This window comes from Pan troglodytes, chromosome 7, assembly GCF_028858775.2.
Source record: "Pan troglodytes isolate AG18354 chromosome 7, NHGRI_mPanTro3-v2.0_pri, whole genome shotgun sequence".
Taxonomy (NCBI): domain Eukaryota; kingdom Metazoa; phylum Chordata; class Mammalia; order Primates; family Hominidae; genus Pan; species Pan troglodytes.
In genome coordinates this window covers 76043527-76064968 of record NC_072405.2, presented here as the reverse complement: position 1 = coordinate 76064968, position 21442 = coordinate 76043527, and the positions used below count along the sequence as shown (strand labels likewise).

General features: G+C 38.0%; 1 pseudogene; it reads right to left on the bottom strand.

The window, feature by feature from the left end:
- Positions 1 to 2077: 2077 nt before the first annotated feature.
- On the bottom strand, positions 2078 to 2634 carry LOC101057809 (large ribosomal subunit protein uL22-like; annotated as a pseudogene).
- Positions 2635 to 21442: the final 18808 nt, after the last annotated feature.

Sequence of the window (21442 nt, the reverse complement as noted above, 5' to 3'; positions counted from 1 at the left end):
GCGGATCACGAGGTCAGGAGATCGAGACCATACTGGCTAACACAGTGAAACCCATCTCTACTAAAAATACAAAAAATTAGCTGGGCATGGTGGCGGGCGCCTGTAGTCCCAGCTACTCGGGAGGCTGAGGCAGGAGAATTGCTTGAACCCAGGAGGCGGAGGTTGCAGTGAGCCGAGATCACGCCACTGCACTCCAGCCTGGTGACAGAGTGAGATCCCATCTCCAAAAACAAGAAAAAATAAGTGCAAAAGTTTTGATGGTGGAAATAGGAAATGTCAGCTTCAAAGTTATTTAGAACATTTCAGTATTTTCAGTTCTATGGATAGCACAAACAAATGCCTCTTATATCTTTCTCCAAGAAGACTAGGTCCCTGGAGAAGTCATGGTGTAGAAACTCCATCCTGGGTACTCCAAAAATCCTGAGGTTGTATAATCTCTCTGTGTATAAATAATATATTGTGGAAATTGTGGTGTTTAATAAAATATAAATAAAATTCCTGAGTGTCACACCTTGTTAAATATTTATTTGGTATATAATTTAACAAAGGTTCTCTATATTACTATTTTATGGATTTATTGAAGTTTGGGTTCTATTCTAATTTTAACATGGAATTTTAATTTCACACTCATTAAAAGGAAATCCATTCACTACAGAGGCAAATAGTTTCCCTATAGAGTGGCCATAAAGTCTGGAAACATAGGCAACTATGCATAATAAATGGTTTATTGATATTACATTACAATATATTATACGTTTGATGTGTTGTCCCTCATTAGCGATGCATAGTTTAATGTGCTAGGCCGAATCACAATGAACAGGATACATTAACATGGAATTTCTAGCAATCCCTGCACATGCATCTGTAATGCATCACCTTAGATCAGTAGTTCTCAGATATGACTCCTGGAATCAGCAGGATCAGCAATACCTGGGAATGTTAAGAAATGCAAATTTTCAGGGCCTCACCCCAGACCTACTGAATCAGAAACTCTGACTAATAATCTGGGTTTTAACAAGCTCTGCATGTGATTCTGATGCAAGCTAAAGTTTGAAAACCACTGAGTCAGATTTTGTCTCTGATTTTCATGGTGGGTGGCGAGGAGGAACCTGCCTTTTTAGTGTACCTCATGCTTATCAGACTTCACACATAAAAATACAGGGGGACACTCAATTACACTTATTTATTTTTTTATTTTTCTTTTCTTCTTCTTTTTTTTTTTTTTTTTTTTTTTTTTTTTTTTTTTGGAAATAGAGTTTCGCTCTTGTTGCCCAGGCTGGAGTGCGGTGGTGTGATCTGAGCTCACTGCAGCCTCCACCTCCCAGATTCAAGAAAAGCTCCTGCCTCAGTCTCCCAAGTAGCTGGGATTACAAGCACCTGCCACCATGTCCAGCCCAGCTAATTTTTGATATTTTTAGTAGAGACAGGGTTTTGCCATGTTGGCCAGGCTGGTCTCAAACTCTAGCCTCAGGTGATCCACCCGCCTCAGCCTCCCAAAGTGCTGGGATTACATGCATGAGCCACCGTACCCAGTCTCAATTAAATTTAAATTTCGATAAAAACCAGATATATTTTTAGTATAATTATGTCCCTTGCAAGTATGTCCATGCATATACATCCTATATATGCAAGGGATATATAAGTATCCCTTGCATACTTATACAAAAAAATTATTTGTTGCTTATCCAGTATTCAAATACAACTTTTCATTCCATGTCCTAATTTTTTCTGGCTTACCCCATACCCAAGGGTGTTCTGGCCATCACGCAGCATACTCCACAGGGCTATGTCATCCAATCCAATTTTAGGAATGATCATCCTACCAGTTCCTCACCACCCTGGGGTCATGTGGTGGTGCTCTCCAGGTTACCTTGCCTCCTGTGTTAAGTGCAGACAGTAATTGGTGGTCACTTAACATAGTGAGACAGGGCAAAGAGCCACCTATATTTCTAAACTTAGTGGCCACTCTGTAGGTAGAAACATTGGGGGTCAGCTACTGACAAAAGCTACAGAAATGTGTACTGAATCTCATTTAGCTAACTTTTTTTTTTTAACTTTGTCTTTATTTGTGCTGAATTTATTCCCATGCCGTAAGTTTTTGCCTCTTCAGTTTATACTGGGATATCTTTTTTTTTCTGTGCAACATCCTCTTCTGGTTTAGGAACAGTGTGTTCCTTTTCAGCAAGGATCATCTCAATGTGGCAGGGAGAGCTCATGTATGGGTTGATCTGACCGTGAGCTCTGTAAGTCCGATGGCGCATCTTAGGTGCTTTGTTCACCTGGCTATGCTTAATGACCAGAGAATCCACATCGGATAAAACCTTAAGTTCAGCATTACTCTCTGCATTTTTAAGCATGTGCAGCAAAAATTCAAGACTCTTTTTGGGCCACCAACTGTGTGTCCAGCCGCACTGTTTGGCCTGGGAGTACCTACCAACTCCACAATTGTAAAATCAGAATGGTACACAGTTTCTGTAAAGTGACATCTTTCACATACTTGGTGGCTTTCCGTATAGGCATACCCTTCATGGCCCTGGCAGTTTCACAAGTGTTCTTAAAGTGAACATGAAGATTTGAACCTCTTGATTTTCATGATTTCGCGGGGTTTTCTGGGTCAAGTGAATAGCAAACCATTTTCACAGATCACCTTAGGCCACTTAGGGGAAGAGGAAGAGCAGTGACTTCTAGCTAACTTCAAACTTATGAAATATGCAAACATTTTTCCTCTATTTAAAGAGCTTTACTTCATGCAAAGTTCTGTATTTCTAATAAGAAATAATTGCCTATGGATAAAAGTGTTGTTATATCCCTCAGCAGAGCTACATGCTGATGGTGGGTCCTTTCCTATAAATGGCCCTAATAAAGTCAGAAAATTAAAACCAAACCATTTTGAAATTAAATGTTTGCTGAATTATTCTCACATGGACATTTCTCTTTCATTTTTGAACTATTTGTCATCCTGCTTTATCTGTTTAAATGTACATAAAATAAATGCATAGTTTAAATGTATAGTTCAATAAATTTTGACAAACATATACCCCCACTCCCATCAAGAACATTTCCTTCATTCTAGAAAAGATCCTCATGCCTCTTTCCAGTCAATACTCCCTCCAGAGGCAACCACTATTCTGATAGTTATCATCACAGAGAAATTTTGTTCAGTCTAGAACTTCATGTAAATGGAATTGCTTTCATTTTTTACATATTCAAACCATATATTGCTATATGGCAGGAAATTTAAACCACATATTGTTTTCCTCTGAAATCACCTATAAAGTGCTAAAGAGAATGATAGTCCTTTCAATTTCAAGGAGAAAGGAGGGTATTTGACTATAATCTGGCCTGAGGGGAGGCATCAAAACCTGAGGAAGTGACTAGAGGAAGGGGAAAAGAGAGTTTTGGGTCAGGGATCCCTGGACTGCCTTCAAAGAGGAGCCCCCAAGTCGGGGTGCACTTGAGCCAGGGGACCCAGGAAAGTATGTCTGTGAGGAGCTGCACCAGATGGGGATACTTCCAGCACCTCAGCAGGGTCTGCAGAGCAACTGCTCAGTTGCCTGGGTAGCAACACCCATCACTAAGCCTCTGGTTTTCAGAAACTGGAATCACACCATCCACCATGTCCTCCAAGATATCTGTAATAAGGACAGGTATCTATAGCATCTCAGGACCATTAGCAGGGGGAAGGAGCTTCTGTATCTGTATTTTGTGGGCAGACTGGATCATAGTAGTACACCTTATAGTAAGGACAGAAGAATATAGTTACCCTCATTCCAGCTAAGTTAAACATTCATCAAGTTATTTAATATTTTAATGCTTTATAAAGTATCCACTGGAGTAGCATCTAATTATATTTTTTGAAGTCTACTGCCCAGACAGAACATAAAATTTTAAATGCCCGCAGTATGGAATCTGATATTATCCTCAATGGAAAAAGTATTTCTGTGATGTTCCCTTTTGCTCACATTCCTGGGAGATCCCATGGATAAAAGAGCACATAAATCCAAACAGCCATATTACTAACATAATTTATATAACCATATACAAATGTTATCACGTGAGACAAATTTAGAAAAATACATACAAAAAATAAAACCTTTTTTTTTTTTTTTTCTGAGATGGAGTCTCACTCTGTCACCCAGCCTGGAGTGCAATGGTGCGATCTCGGCTCACTGCAACCTTTGTCTCCCAGGTTCAAGCAATTATCCTGCCTCAGCCTCCCAAGTAGCTGAGATTATAGGAGCGTGCCACCACACCCAGCTAATTTAATAAAAAGCATTTTAAATATACCCCCAAAATGTTTATCCTCTTCAAAAATCCTCACTCCCCCCGAGTTCTCTGAATTCCAAAATCTCTCAACTTACATATTGCAAACTTATGTGTAAATCCTTCAGTGAGGACTCCAAAGTTGCTCTTGCTCCCCAAAAGTATAGTCCATCCCTCTCAGGCCACAAGAGCCCTCACCTTCTTTGTGTTTTAGGAGATACTTGGTAATATTATCACCCATGATACAAAGCCTTCTTGTTTCTTTGCTATGGGACATAGGGTTCTCTGGGAGTAGGTTCCAACAGTTTGAGTCAAGATGTTTATCAAGAATCAACACCTGCAAAGGGGAGGAAGCCAAAGCAGGACTGGACTGAGGAAGTAATTGAACTGTGTTGCAGACCCAGCAAACCCAGCCGGGAGCTCTGGGTTGACTATTGCCCAGCAGAATGTCCCCCACAAGGAAAGTATTCACAAACTATGCATCCAACAAAGGACTAATAACCAGAATCTACAAGGAACTCAAAGAAATCAGCAAGAAACAAACAATCCCATCAAAAAGTGGGCAAAGGACATGAATAGGCAATTCTCAAAACAAGATATACAAATGGCCAACAAACATGAAAAAATGCTCAACATCACTAATTATCAGGGAAATGCAAATCAAAACCACAATGCAATACCACCTTACTCCTGCAAGAATGGTCACAATTAAAAAATCAAAAAATAATAGATGTTGGCATGCATGTGGTGAAAAGGAAACACTTTTACACTGCTGGTGGGAATGTAAACAAATACAACCACAATGGAAATCAGTATGGAGATTCCTTAAAGAACTAAAAGTAGATTTACCATTTGATCCAGCAATCTCACTACTAGGTAACTACCCAGAGGAAAAGAAGTCATTATATGAGAAGAACACTTGCACACACATGTTTATTGCAGCAGATTTGCAATTGCAAAATATAGAAGCAGCCTAAATGACCATCAACCAATGAGTGGATAAAGAAAATGTGGTATATACATATATATATATAATATGTAATATATATTATATATTATATAATATTATATATTATATATTGAGTAATATTCCATGGTGTATGTAATATATATTATACATTATAAAATATAATATATTATATATTGAGTAATATTCCATGGCGTATATAATATATATTATATATGTACAAATTTATATTATATATAATATATATTATGTACATATATGTACATATGTAATATATAATATATGTATGTACATAATATATATTATATATTATATATGTACATATATAATATATAATATATGTACATAATATATAATATATAATATATGTACATATAGATTATATATTATATATTATATATGTACATATGATATATATTATATGTACATACTATATATTATATTATATATGTACATACCATATATTATATAATATATGTACATACTATATATTATATTATATATGTACACACCATATATTATATAATATATGTACATACCATATATTATATATAATATATATGTACATACCATATATTATATATAATATATAGTACATACTATATATTATATATACTATATAGTACATACTATATAGTATATATACTATATAGGTACATACTATATAGTATATATACTATATAGTACATACTATATAGTATATATACTATATAGTATGTACCTATATAGTATATATACTATATAGTATGTACTATATAGTATATATACTATATAGTACATACTATATATATACTATATAGGTACGTACTATATATTATATATACTATATAGGTACGTACTATATATTATATATAATATATAGTACGTACTATATAGTATATATAATATATAGTACGTACTATATATTATATATAATATATAGGTACATACTATATATTATATATAATATATAGGTACATACTATATATTATATATACTATATAGGTACATACTATATATTACTATATGTATATACTATATATTATATATAATATATATACATAATATATATATATAATATAGTACATACTATATAGTATATATAATATATAGTACATACTATATATATACTATATGGTACGTACTATATATTATATATACTATATAGTACGTACTATATAGTATATATAATATATAGTACGTACTATATAGTATATATAATATATAGTACGTACTATATAGTATATATAATATATAGGTACATACTATATATTATATATAATATATAGGTACATACTATATATTATATATAATATATAGGTACATACTATATATTATATATAATATATAGGTACATACTATATATTATATATAATATATAGGTACATACTATATATTATATATAATATATAGGTACATACTATATATTATATATCATATAGGTACATACTATATATTATATATCATATAGGTACATACTATATATTATATATCATATAGGTACATACTATATATTATATATAATATATAGGTACATACTATATATTATATATAATATATAGCTACATACTATATATTATATATAATATATAGCTACATACTTATATATTATATATAATATATAGCTACATACTATATATTATATATAATATATAGCTACATACTATATATTATATATCATATAGGTACATACTATATATTATATATCATATAGGTACATACTATATATTATATATAATATAGCTACATACTATATATTATATATAATATATAGGTACATATTATATATTATATATAATATATAGTACATACTATATATTATATATAATATATAGGTACATACTATATATTATATATAATATAGGTACATACTATATATTATATATAATATAGGCACATACTATACATTATATATAATATATAGGCACATACTATACATTATATATAATATATAGGCACATACTATACATTATATATAATATATAGGCACATACTATATATTCTATATAATATATAGGCACATACTATATATTCTATATAATATATAGGCACATACTATATATTCTATATAATATATCGGCACATACTATATATTCTATATAATATATCGGCACATACTATATATTCTATATAATATATCGGCACATACTATATATTCTATATAATATATAGGCACATACTATATATTCTATATAATATATCGGCACATACTATATATTCTATATAATATATCGGCACACTATATATTCTATATAATATATCGGCACATACTATATATTATATATAATATATCGGCACATACTATATATTATATATAATATATAGGCACATACTATATATTATATATAATATATAGGCACATACTATATATTATATATAATATATGTGCATACTATATATTATATATAATATATGTGCATAATATATATTATATGTAATATATGTGCATAATATATATTATATATTATATATGTACATATATATTATATATAATATATATGTACATACTATATATTATATATTATATATACATACTATATATTATATATAATATATGTGCATCATATATATTATATATAGTATATATGTACATCATATATATTATATTATATATGTACATCATATATTATATAATATATGCACATATATATTATATAATATATGTACATAATATATATTATATAATATATATGTACATAATATATTATATAATATATATGTACATAATATATATATATTATATATGTACATAATATATATATTATATATGTACATAATATATATATATTATATATGTACATAATATATATATTATATATGTACATAATATATATATATTATATATGTACATAATATATAATATATATTATATATGTACATAATATATATATATTATATATGTACATAATATATATATATTATATATGTACATAATATATATATATTATATATGTACATAATATATAATATATATTATATATGTACATAATATATAATATATATTATATATATACATAATATATAATATATATTATATACACATAATATATAATATATATTATATATACACATAATATATAATATATATTATATATGTACATAATATATAATATATATTATATATGTACATAATATATATTATATATTATATATGTACATAATATATATTATATATGTACATAATATATATTATATATTATATATGTACATAATATATATTATATATGTACATAATATATATTATATATTATATATATGTACATAATATATATTATATATGTACATAATATATATTATATATTATATATATGTACATAATATATATATACACCATGCAATATTACTCAACCATAAAAAGGAACAAAATAATGGCATTCGCAACAACCTGGATGGAATTGGAGACCATTATTCTAAGTGAAGTAACTCAGGAATGGAAAACCAAATATCATAGATCCTCACTTAAAAGTGGGAGCTAAGCTATGAGGTTGCAAAGGCATAAGAATGATATAATGGACTTTTGGGACTCGGGGAAAGGGCTGGGAATGGGGTGAGGGATAAAAGACTATATATTGGGTACAGCGTACACTGCTCAAGTGACAGGTGCACAAAATCTCAGAAATTACCACTAAAGGCCAGGCGCAGTGGCTCACACCTATAATCCCAGCACTTTGGGAGGTTGAGGCAGGCAGATCACCTGAGGTCAGGAGTTCGAGACCAGCCTGACCAACATGGTGAAACCCCGTCTCTACTAAAAATACAAAAATTGCCAGTGACGCACACCTGTAATCCTAGCTACTGGGGAGGCTGAGACAGGAGAATCGTTTGAACCCAGGAGGCAGAGGTTGCAGTGAGCCAAGATCGTGCCATTGCACTCCAGCCTGGGAGACAAGAGCAAAACTCCGTCTCAAAAAAAAAAAAAAAAGAAATTACCACTAAAGAACTTATCCGTGTAACCAAAAACCACCTGTTGCCCAAAAACTACTGAAAGAAAAAAATGGAAATACAGTATGTTAACCAATTTTTCTTCTTAAATTTTAGTATACTATTAAATATATTAACGCTTAAAATTTTTTAAAAAGAGCCGGGCGCAGTGGCTCACGCCTGTACTCCCAGCACTTTGGGAGGCCGAGGCAGGCGGATCACAAGGACAGGAGATCGAGACCATCCTGGCTAACACGGTGAAACCCCGTCTCTACTAAAAATACAAAAAATTAGCTGGGCGTGGTGGCGGGCGCCTGTAGTCCCAGCTACTCGGGAGGCTGAGGCAGGAGAATGGCTGAACCCGGGAGGCGGAGCTTGCAATAAGCCGAGATCACGCCACTGCGCTCCAGCCTGGGCGACAGAGCGATACTCCGTCTCAAAAAAAAAAAAAAAAAAAAATTTTTTTTTAAACATAATGTCCCCCACAAGGCCAGACAGCTGGGCCTCTATATCCCAATCTTGCTCTGTCACCAGATGCAGGCTGCTCCAGAAAGGGTGTGACCTTGGTCAAGGCAGCTCTCAGGAGCTGAGACTGACCTGAAAGAGCTGACAGCTGTAGACTGTCTGCTGACCATGCGCTCCACAGCTGGACATCAAGTCTTTCCTTGAAGGTAAAGTACCTACCTCAGCTGTTTTCCTCCAACTCTTTCTGCAAGAGCCATATGGTTTTCTCACGATCCCCCCAAAGCACCACATTCACCCTTATCTTGGAGTGGGTTTCTATGCCTGGAATATTTTCTCCACCCTCTTCTCCAGGATAACTGCTTCCCATTCTTCAGGTCTCATTCTTAAGAAGGCCTTCTCTCACCCACTTCTTTGTAACACTCATCTCTCTTATAATTTGCTTAATGCCTTTATTACCTGCTTCAACGCCCTCCATGAGAACGGGAAGGATGCCTAACTTGTTTGTGCTGAATCTTCAGCATTGAACAATGTGCCAACAACAGAGTAAATATTCAGTGTATATTTGATGAATGGATTAATTAGCTAGATATGCTTAGTGTTTTAGTTTGGGTTCCCCAAGAAGCAGATTCCAAAGCAAGGATTCTAGTACAAGCACTTTCTTTGAGAGGTGATCCCAGAAACACCAGCGGAAAAGCAGGGAAGTGAGGCAGGAAAGGAAGGGCAGCCAATTCATTGCCCAGTGCCACTGTGGGCAACTGGAGCTTAATCATGCTGGGGAAATCAGAGAATCAGCTTGAACTTGTGTCTTGATGATATCCATCTAAGAAATGAGGAACCACATGTTGTATGATTCCATTTTTTGTGTTAGTCCGTTTGCAGTACTATGAAGGAACACCTGAGACTGGGTACTTTATAAAGAAAAGAGGTTTGATTGGATCACTGTTCTGCAGGGTGTACAGGAAATGTGGTGCTGGCATCTGCTTCTGGTGAGGGCCTCAGAAGTTTTCAATTGCGGAAACTGAAGTTTTCAGTGGTGAAAAGTGAAGGGGGAGCAGGTGCATCACATGGCAACAGCAGGAGCAAGAAAGATAGGTGGGATGGGGAGTCGGGAAACAGACTGGTTTTGTTTTGTTTTGTTTTGTTTTGTTATTTTTTGGAGACAGGGTCTCACTCTGTCACCCAGGCTGGAGTGCAGTGATGCGTTCTCGACTCACTGCAACCTCCACCTCCCAGATTCAAGAGGTTCTCATGCCTCAGCCTCCGGAGTAGCTGGGATTACAGGTGCCCACCTGTAAGCTGGACCACACCTGGCTAATTTTTGTATTTTTAGTAGAGGTGGGGTTTCACCGTGCTGGCCAGGCTGAACTCCTGACCTCCAGTGATCTGCCCACCTCAGCCTCCCAAAGTGCTGGGATTACAGGCATGAGCCACCATGCCTGGCTGGGAACCAGACTTTTAAACAACTGGATTTCACATGAACTGAGCAAGAACTCACTTATCATTAAGGGGATGGTGCTAAGCCATTCATGAGGGCTCTGGCCATGCTCTATTCACCTCCTACCAGGTGCCACCTCCAACATTGGGAATCATATTTCAACATGAGATCTGGAGGGGACAAGCATCAAAACTATATCACATTTCTATGAAGCGTCCAGGATAGGCCAATTCATAGAGACAGAAAGTAGGGACAAAGGATGGTACTAACTGGTGCGGGCTTCTTTGGAGGGATAGAATCATTCTGGAAGTAGGTAGTAGTGAAGGTTGTACAACATTGTGAATATATTAAAAACCACTGAACAGTATTCTTTAATATGATGTGTTTTTGTGTTTGGTTTTTTTTGAGATGGAGTCTCACTCTGTTACCCAGGCTGGAGTGCAGAGACACAATCTCAGCTCACTGCAACCTCTGCCTCCTGGGTTCAAGTGATTCTCCTGCCTCAGCCTCCCAAATAGCTGGGACTACAGGCACCCGCCATCACGCCCGGATAATTTTTTTTGTATTTTTAGTAGGGACAGGGTTTCACTTTTGTTGGCCAGGCTGGTCTTGAACTCCTGACCTCATGATCTGCCTACCTCGGCCTCCCGAAGTGCTGGGATTACAGGCGTGAGCCACCATGCCCAGCCTAACATGATGAGTTTTATGTTATGTGAATTATATCTCAATAAAACAAGTGGCGAAAACGAAATGAGGGGGGCTGGGATATTTATACACTACTTCATTCATGATTGAAGGCTTTTGGGGGATATGGGTATTAATTCCCATAGAATTTCCAGTCTTTTCTAAGCTCAGATGGAACAGGCTCCAGAGACTAGGGTAAACCTTGAGCAAAAAGATGCATATACCAGCCGTTTGCAGTGTGAAGGCGTGATGCACTAAAGTGAGAAGGCTGAGGCGTCCAGGTAGGGCAGAGACAGGGGTTGCAAGTGAGAGATGGAGATAGTGAACCTGCCTGGCGTATTCAAGGATGAGTCATTCTGTGGGGAAGAAGGATTCCCTCAGAAGCCTACAGCTCCGAGAACTTATTATTCTAAACTTATTCTAAAACAGATCAATACATGGATGACATGTCTAGGGAGCCCAATTATCTCAGCTGTAACCCCAAATCAAGTAACGCTGTAGAAAGAAAAAAAAGCACTAATTTAAGTAGGAGGAGGAATTGTGGTAGGCTGGATAATGAAGCCCCACTGCATATGTCTTTCTTCTAATCCTCAGAACCTGTGAATGTTCCCCTCTAAGCAAAAGAGAATTTGCAGGTGTGATTAGTTAAGGGTCTTGAAGTTGGGAGATTATTCAGGATTATCTAGGTGGGCCTGTTGTAATAATATGATCTTTAGAAGAGGAGTGAAGAAAGAGCCAGAGTCAGAGAAAGAGATGCGATGAAGGAAAGAGGCTGGAATGATGCTCTTTGAAGATTGAGAAAGAGAGCTGGGTGCGGTGGCTCACACCTGTAATCTCAACACTTTGGGAGGCCAAAGCAGGTGATCACTTGAAATCAGGAGTTTGAGAACAGCCTGGCCAACATAGAGAAACCGCCCCCCTCTGAAATTACAAAAATTAGCTGGGAGTGGTGGCAGTGCCTGTAATCCCTGCTACTCAGGAGGCTGAGGCAGGAGAATCACTTGAACCCAGGAGGCAGAGGTTGCAGTGAGCTGAGATTGCACCACTGCACTCCTGCCTGGGTGACAGAGCACGACTCCATCTCAAAAAAAAAAAGAAAAAAGAAAAAAAGATTGAGAAAGAGGCCACAGACTAAGGAATACAGGCAGCCACTAGCAGCTAAAAAAGGCAAGGACACAGATCCTTCCCCTCAGGGCTTCCAAAAGGAAACAGTCCTGCCAACATTTTGAATTTTGCCCAGTGAAAATGATTGCAGACTTCTGCCCTCCAAAATGTAAAAGAAATGTGTGTTGTTTTCCACCAGGCACAGTGGCTCATGCCTGTAATCTCAGCACTTTTGGAGGCTGAGGCGGGCAGATCACATGAGGTCAGGAGTTCAAGACCAGCCTGGCCAACATGGTGAAACTATATCTCTACTAAAACACAAAAATTAGCTGGGCATGGTGGCACACACCTGTAATCCCAGCTACTCAGGAGGATGAGGCAGGAGAATTGCTTGAACCTGGGAGGCAGAGGTTGCAGTGAGCCGAGATGGCGCTACTGCACTCCAGCCTGGGCTACATGCATGAAACTCTGTCTAAAAAAAAAAAAAAGACCAGGCGTGGTGGCTCATGCCTGTAATCCCAGCACTTTGGGAGGCTGAGGCAGGTGGATCACGAGGTCAAGAGATGGAGACCATCCTGGCCAACATGGTGAAACCCCGTCTCTACTAAAAACACAAAAATTAGCTGGGCATGGGGGCACGCGCCTGTAATCCCAGCTACTCGGGAGGCTGAGGCAGGAGAATTGCTTGAACCAGGGAGGCAGAGGTTGCAGTCAACCAAGATCACACCACTGCACTGCAGCCCGGTGACAGAGCAAGACTCAGTCTCAAAAAAAAAAAAAAAAAAAAAAAAAGATTGTGTTGTTTTAAACCACTAAATGGGCTTTAAAAATCATCGCTTCTGTCCCAGAATACATTGCAAAATTTGGAAGGGTCTTGAAATCATAAAGAAAATAAATATTTTGTATTTTGACTTTGTTATGTTCAATGTAGTCAATTTCTATCTTTTAATCTCTTAAAATATCGTACTCATACTTGTCTTCATACAATTCCTTTTTAGAATAAACAAATACTATTTGGAATAGAGTGTGTGTGTGTTTATTTTAATAAATTGAATGTTACAATTTACCTCTTAGACTTGAATTTATAAATTATGCCAAGTAAAAATTCTTACTAGAATATTGGCATAAGGAAAAAAAAAGTAGATAAATTCTCAGAAAATAACATGTTTACAACTCTAAAAATACTGAGAAATTCAGTAAATTAAATAGAAATATTCCTACTCTTTATCAGTTCATATCAGCATATTCAATGTGGGTTGAAGGGAGAGGGCTGCCAGGCATGAAGGTGAGTGTGTGAGGTCCTTGAAGGTGAAAATGAGACACAAGGTAGGATAAGGTAGTGAAGTCTTAGAAAAATAGAAAAAAAATGCAAACGGTTTTAAAAACACTTAAAAAGCAAGGTGTTCCAAGGACACTCGGTAAAAGGCCCATAGAGCTTATCTCTGATTAGCTATTATCCAGTCTCTTCTCTACACTATATCACCAGATAATAGCAAATAAAATTCAGGCCGGGCACAGTGGCTCACACCTATAATCCAAGCACTTTGGGAGGCCGAGGCAGGCAGATCATTTGAGGCCAGGAGTTCAAGAGCAGCCTGGCCAACACGGTGAAACCCCCCTCTCTACTAAAAACACAAAAATTAGCTAGGCTTGGTGGTGGGCACCTGTAATCCAGCTACTCATGAGGCTGAGGCAGGAGAATCCCTTGAACCCAGGAGGCAGAGGTTGCAGTGAGCTGAGATCACACCACTGGCTCTCCAGCCTGGGCAACAAGAACAAAACTCCGTCTCAAAAAGATAAATAAAAATGATAAAAATAAAATAAAATTCAATCATGTCATTCCTCTGCTTAAAATGTTCTGAAATTTGTTGGGTCAAAATAAAACAAAAAGCCATACACCATAATCTCAATGGCATGCAAAGCCCTTGATGAATGGTTGCCAGCCTGCTTGTTTAACCTTATGATTATCATCCCAATCATGCCAGTCCGTTGTTCCCTGAGACAGCTCAGTGTCCTTCATGCCTCAGGGCCTTTGCAAATCCTATTTCCTCTGACTGGAATGAGTCCTCCTTGCTCTCATCAAGTATCTATTCATCCCATCCTATGTGTCTTCTCAGTGATGTGTTTGCTGGAAGAATCAATCCCTTGTGAGTTTTCAGCATCCATCCCTGCAGGTTCTTGCCAGGTATGCCAAGAACACAAGGCCCTGACTGCTCTTTACCAGGGCTGTTTTTCAGCTCCATGGGACTAGGGGGATGGGGGTGGGGAATGGGGACCTGGCACCAATGTCATGCTCATGCTGTTCATGGTGCTATCAGTCATAAAGTCATTTGTCCCTGACCTAGAGTTCTTATGTCTTCTGCCAGCATCCATTAAACATTACCAGGTGTATTAGTCTCTTCTCACACTGCTATAAAGAAATACCCAAGTCGGGCCCAGTGGCTCATGCCTGTAATGCACTTTGGGAGGCTGAAGCAGGTGGATCCCCTGAGGTCAGGAGTTTGAGGCCAGCCTGGCAAACATGGCAAAACCTCATCTCTACCAAAACTACAAAAATTAGCCAGGTGTGGTGGCACACGCCTGTAGTCCCACCTACTGGGGAGGTGAGGCAGGAGAATCACTTGAACCCGGGAAGCGGAGGTTGCAGTGAGCTGAGACCACACCACTGCACTCCAGCCTGGGTGACAGAGTGAGACTCCGTCTCAAAAAATAAAAGAAAATACCCAAGACCAGCTAATTTATAAAGGAAAGAAGTTTAATTGATTCACAGTTCTGCATGGCTGGGGTGACCTCAGGAAACTTACAATCATGGCAGAAGGGGAAGAGGCACATCTTACATGGACACAGGCAAGAGAGAGTGGCACACAAAGGAGGAAGAGCCCCTTATAAAACCACCAGATCTTGTGAGAACTCACTCATCATCATGAGGACAGCAAGGGTGAAACCACCCCAATGATCCAATCACCTCCCACCAGGTCTCTCCCTAGACATGTGGGGATTATGGGGATTACAATTTAAGATGAGATTTGGGTAGGGACACAAAGCCTAACCATATCACCAGGCTAGCTGGTTAGCTTGCAAGTAGGGTAAAATCCCAGATTCTTACCAGTCCTTGACAGTTCTCTATCTCTCCACACAGGGTTTGTGGCCTTTTCTATCTGTGATCCCACAATATTTGCTCAAATAAAGTAAGTTATGTTATTATAGTAGGGCATAGGATATGGCCCACAAGAGATGTATGGAAAAATGTTTGTCAAAGAAATAAAGAAAATATTTCCAGTTCAATAAAGGTCTCTGCTCTGTTAGCTGCGTCATTTGTCCCTAATTAAAACTCAACCCATTTAAATGGAACAGACAAGATGAGAATACCCTTTTATTGTCAGAAGAGATCCAAAAATGACTAATGCTCTGAAGACCTTGGAGAATCTAAAAGTGACAGTATTAGGCTCTTACAGTCTCTCTTCATGTCAATTAAATTTGGCTGGCATGATCCTCTTAACAATTCCTAGACTTGTGAAAAAAACCCATTTTTAAAGCATTCTTTCTGTAGCCCAGAGAACGCTGTTTCCTGTCCTTAAGAGTTGAAGGTTATATCTACATTCTGAGATTTTTTAATGAGATTTTTTTTCTGAATGTTGTAAACTGAGGGAGAAAAACTCTTATTAATTATTGAATTCTTTTCCCAGTGATTTTATCATATTTTTGCAGCCAGGAGGCATGGCAGTATATTAATAAGCTGAAAAAAAAGAATAAATAGAATCTCACTTGGTTATGAGATTGTGAAGAGAAATTGGGAAAATGCAAAATAACAAACAGAAGCAGCTGTTAGAAAACCCCAGAAATGAGGATATTATAAAATAACAAACATCTCTCTAGCCAAGGGCAACAGTTTGGCTTAAAAGATGGAAGCCAGAGTTACCCCACTAATGAGCTATACAAAAAACTCATACTTCCTCTTGTCCAAGTGGTAGGGAAAGAAGGAATAACATTTTACTCAATTCAAAATTAGTAAAACAGCTGTATTTAAATTAAGAACTAAACTCAAAGCCTCTGATAATTGAAATCAGATTTATATTGATGAAATGTGTATTTTGTTTTTCAGATATCTTATGGGAGGGACTGAGTTACTGCTGAAAATGGACCCTGGCTAAATGGAGGAGGCTGATCCAGCCTCTCCATCCCTGCTGGCACAGTTACCTGCAAGGACACACCAAGGTTATGGTAACTGAGGCTTATGCTCCAAGCAGTACCATAGACTGCACATCCTGGCTCCAGGGTTTGATCTGTGCAGAAAGTTAAAAAGCCAGTTAGATGTTTTGCCAAAACCTTCCAATATTTGGAATGGCTTGAGAGAACACTGCACATTTCATTCAATCTTAATCTACTTTCCTTAATTTTATCCTACATTTGAAGGTGCGAAACTGACCCTATGGAAACATCATTAATCAAAGCAACATGGGTAGAGGAGAGATGAGTCTCCTAACATTCAGAGAAAAGGATTCTACATAGCCTCATAATTTTGTCAGCTGTGCCGAACTGCCCTTATTGTGGCTCAAGTCAGAATGCTTAGGCTGTATCTTGGGGCTCTAAGAGGAGGTTAGATAATTCCCACTAGCTTTACCCAGGCATTCAATACTTCTATGAATACAACTGACACAGAAGAGGGGGAAAAGCAGAAATGATCAAGACCCAGTCCTTACTTCAGCCATTGCCAATGCACACCAATGGCCCTCACCCGCCTTATCACTGCAAAGCCAGAAAACCACAGTGCCTTCTACTTTGAAGTTCCATGTGCCAGCTATTTCTCTCTTCAGCAACACCTTCATTATCGATCAGGGGCTGGGAAAAGTGAAATTGTGTTTCACCATTATTCTTTGATAATTAAATAGTTCATTTGGAAACTCTGGGTTCAGTAGTGGATGAAGTAGGGGGAAATGCTGTGGAAAACAAAACAGCTTGGGAAAAGGAAAGAAAATTTGCTAGTCTCAACACCCCTTCTCCCCCATTTGCCTTCCCTCTCCTGCGAGGGAGAGTCCTTTATCTCAGACTCCAAACTCCTCTCACCCTGTAGATTCCCACTGGCAGCTCCTGCAGGGAATGCAACTAAGGTTCCAGACTACTAAGGATGTGGATTTTTGTTGTTGCTTCTGTTTTTAGAGACAGGGTCTCACTCTGTCACTCAGACTGCAGTGCAGTGGTGCAATCATAGTTCACTGAAGCGTTGACTTCCTGGGCTCAGGTGATCCTCCCACCTCAGCCTTCCTAGTAGCTAGGACGACAGGCGTATGCTACCATGCCCAGCTATTTTTTTTCTTTTTCTTATCTGTTTTTTTAGAGGCAAGGTCTTGCTATGTTGCCTAGGCTAGTCTCAAACTCCTGACCTCAAGCAACGCTCCCGCCTCAGGCTTCCAAAACGCTGGAATTACAGGCATGAGCCACCACACCTGGCTGAAGGACGTGTGTTTCTATATGTTCTGTGTTGCAAACTGATCTAGTAATATGAATGCCAATGAAACCATCTCCTGTACCATTTTGGGTACCTGGGTAATAAGATGAGCACCACTGACAAAGACATCATCAGGGGCACCCCAAGGAAATCTGGAGCTCCTGGTTCTGGTTTACAAATCATGAGAAAAGCCTTTTTGACCCAATCACTCAAATTTGTGCTTGGGTGCACTAAATTGTGGGTTTGGGTTACTCTGGTGGTTTTGTTTCCGTTTTTTCAAACTGGGGAAATAACTAACAAGTAAAAGTTGTTTTTCACTTCCTCATTTGTAGTAAGAGAAATAATAGAGCTCAAAATTAGAGTCGCCTAGTTACAACTCTACTTAAAGATTGCCTACAACCTGCTAGAGGCTAGTACTTTTCTGCGTTTTGTACTGCAGGGATCTGCACATGCCCCAACCCCAGGGTGGAAAGGTGGGGCCCACAGAAACAGCCTACAGACATGTTTCTCCAGAGAAATGAGCTTACTGGAATCCCTGGACTGGCAAGTAGTTTAGAGCCAGTAACCTATCAGCAACATCTCAGTTCCCAGAAGTGTAGCCCCCAGAATACTCCTTCTTCTTAAGGCCTATATCTGTTGGGAATGTTCTTATATTAACGGATTCCACAAAAATGGTAAGTAAATCAGTTTTTCAAAAACAAAATTGCATTTAAAGGCAATTATAGGCTGGATGTGGCTCACACCTGTAATTCCAGCACTTTGGGAGGCCGAGGAGGGTGGATCACCTGAGGTCAGGAGTTCGAGAACAACCTGATCAACATGGTGAAACCCCATCTCTACTAAAAATAGAAAAAATTAGCCAGGCGTGGTGGCACGTGCCTGTAATCCCAGCTACTTGGGAGGTTGAAGCATGAGGATCACTTGAACCTGGGAGGTGGAGGTTACAGTGAGCCAAGATCGTGCCACTGTACTCCAACCTGGGCAAGAAGAGTGAAACTCCGTCTCAAAAAAATAAATTAATTAAATAAAGGCAATTATATATGGAACACTATAAACAAAAAGTCAAAATACACCGAACTGCTATATTGGGCAATATCCTCTTTCCCCAGCATTTTATTAGAACCGTAAGAATATTCTAAAAGACGTCACTAATCTTGGCTAATTTATAGCTACCATTTAAAACTCAATTACCCTGAGCCACATTTCTCATATAATCCCAAATAGCTGTTATTCCTGATCATCCTGTTTCTTGTAATGGCACCAGTATTCTTCCATTCAACCAGGCATAAAATGTCAGATCCATCTTTCACTCCTTTTCATGACACCCCTTCCCCATATGCTCAATTGCCAAATCCCATATTTCCTTAACAAAGTGGCCCCTAATCTCCCTTTCTACTGAAACCCTAGTTCTGGTCCTCATTCTGGCTTTAAATGGCCACATCAGCTCCCAGCGTCTCCATTCTTCAACCCATTTTGCACATGGCATTTTGATTAATCTGCTCATATCATCGCTTTGGTTTTAGGATCCACCCATTAAAACATCTTTCAGGACTCTGTTGCTTACAGCAATGGTTTTCATCTGGTAAGACATAGCACTTTGTGTCTTACCTTGTGTCATACCTTGCATACTTTGCAAACATCCTACCACCTTTTGATCAATAGGTAGCATGCATTCAAAGTTTTTTTGTTTTTTTTTTTTTTTGAGATGGAGTTTTGCTCTTGTTGCCCAGGCTGGATCACAATGGCGCAGTCTCGGCTCACTGCAACCTCCACCTCCAGGGTTCAAGCGATTCCCCTGCCTCAGCCTCCCGAGTAGCTGGGATTACAGGTACCTATCACCATGTCCAACTAGTATTTTTACTAGAGACAGGGTTTTGCCATGTTGGCTAGGCTGGTCTCGAACTCCTGACCTCAGTTGATCCACCTGCCTCCAAAGTACGGGGATTACAGGCGTGAGCCACCACACCCGGCCAGCATTCAAACTTTTAAGAGAAATTTCTGTCAAACGATGATCTGAGGAACTTGTGGAGTATTAAACAGAGTACAACTTGCTATAAGTAAGAGGAAAGAGGCTTAGAGTAACATCAAGTTTATGCCAAGGGAATGATCTGGTGCTTACTGGAACTTGTGAGAACATCGCCTCCGAGTATTCAAAAGTGCACACTGTCTGGGAATAAACAGCTCTGCTCCAAAAGAAACATAGTGCTGAAGGTCAACCAAGTGAATAGTACAATAACTATGGATGCTTTTATAGACACTGTGAGACCATAGCTACACTATACTACGGTTTGTGCTGTAATTGCTGCTGGCTTGTTTAGTGTATCCAGAATTTTTTTTTTTTTTTTAAGAGAGGGTCTTGCTCTGTCACCCAGGCTGGGGTGCAGTGGCACAATCATAAGTCACTGCAGCCTTGAACTCCTGGGCTCAAGCAATCCTCCTGCCTCAGCCTCCCTGGTAGCTGGGACTACAGGCACATGCCACCAAGCCTAGCTAAAGTTTCTGGACTTTTAATCCTTTCCACTATCCTGCCAAAAATTCTAGCATTTAAAATATTGAAAATCACAAGCTGAAAAGACTTAAGTCCAACACAACGTTCTTTAGCACAATGCATGAGGCCCTTCTCATTTTGACCCCGACCTCTCTTTACAGCCTTAATTCCCAATACTTTCCCCCTTGAGTCACATTGGATCACAGATTGTTCTTTGATTAAGCCAGCTCTTCCATGTCTCTGGCACTTTGTATGCAGAAGAAACATTATGTCCTTGTTTTTTCTGCACTTATTTATCAAGACCCAATTGCAATAGCATTTCCTCTCTGATGTATTTTCTAACTCTTCCAGCGAGAGGTAATTGCTCCCACAGTCCTTTGTACATATCTTCATTATAGCACATACCCTCAGATTTTGTAATCATTGTTCTACACTTATCTCTAAGGCATCAGGAAGAGTATATCTGAGTTGCCAAGGGCAGAGGCTTCATTTTATTCATCTGTGAATTCTCAACTCCTGGGCTATTATAAGCCCTCAATAAATGTTGGTAGAATTGTTTGGGTTTTTTTTCTAAGGTTCGGGCCACCTATGACCTATTGCTAATTAATCCTTCAAAAATGATCTCCCACAACTCTGCTTTATGTTCCTTGTACTCAAACCAAGTTAGAATATTTGCTGTTGCTATGCTCA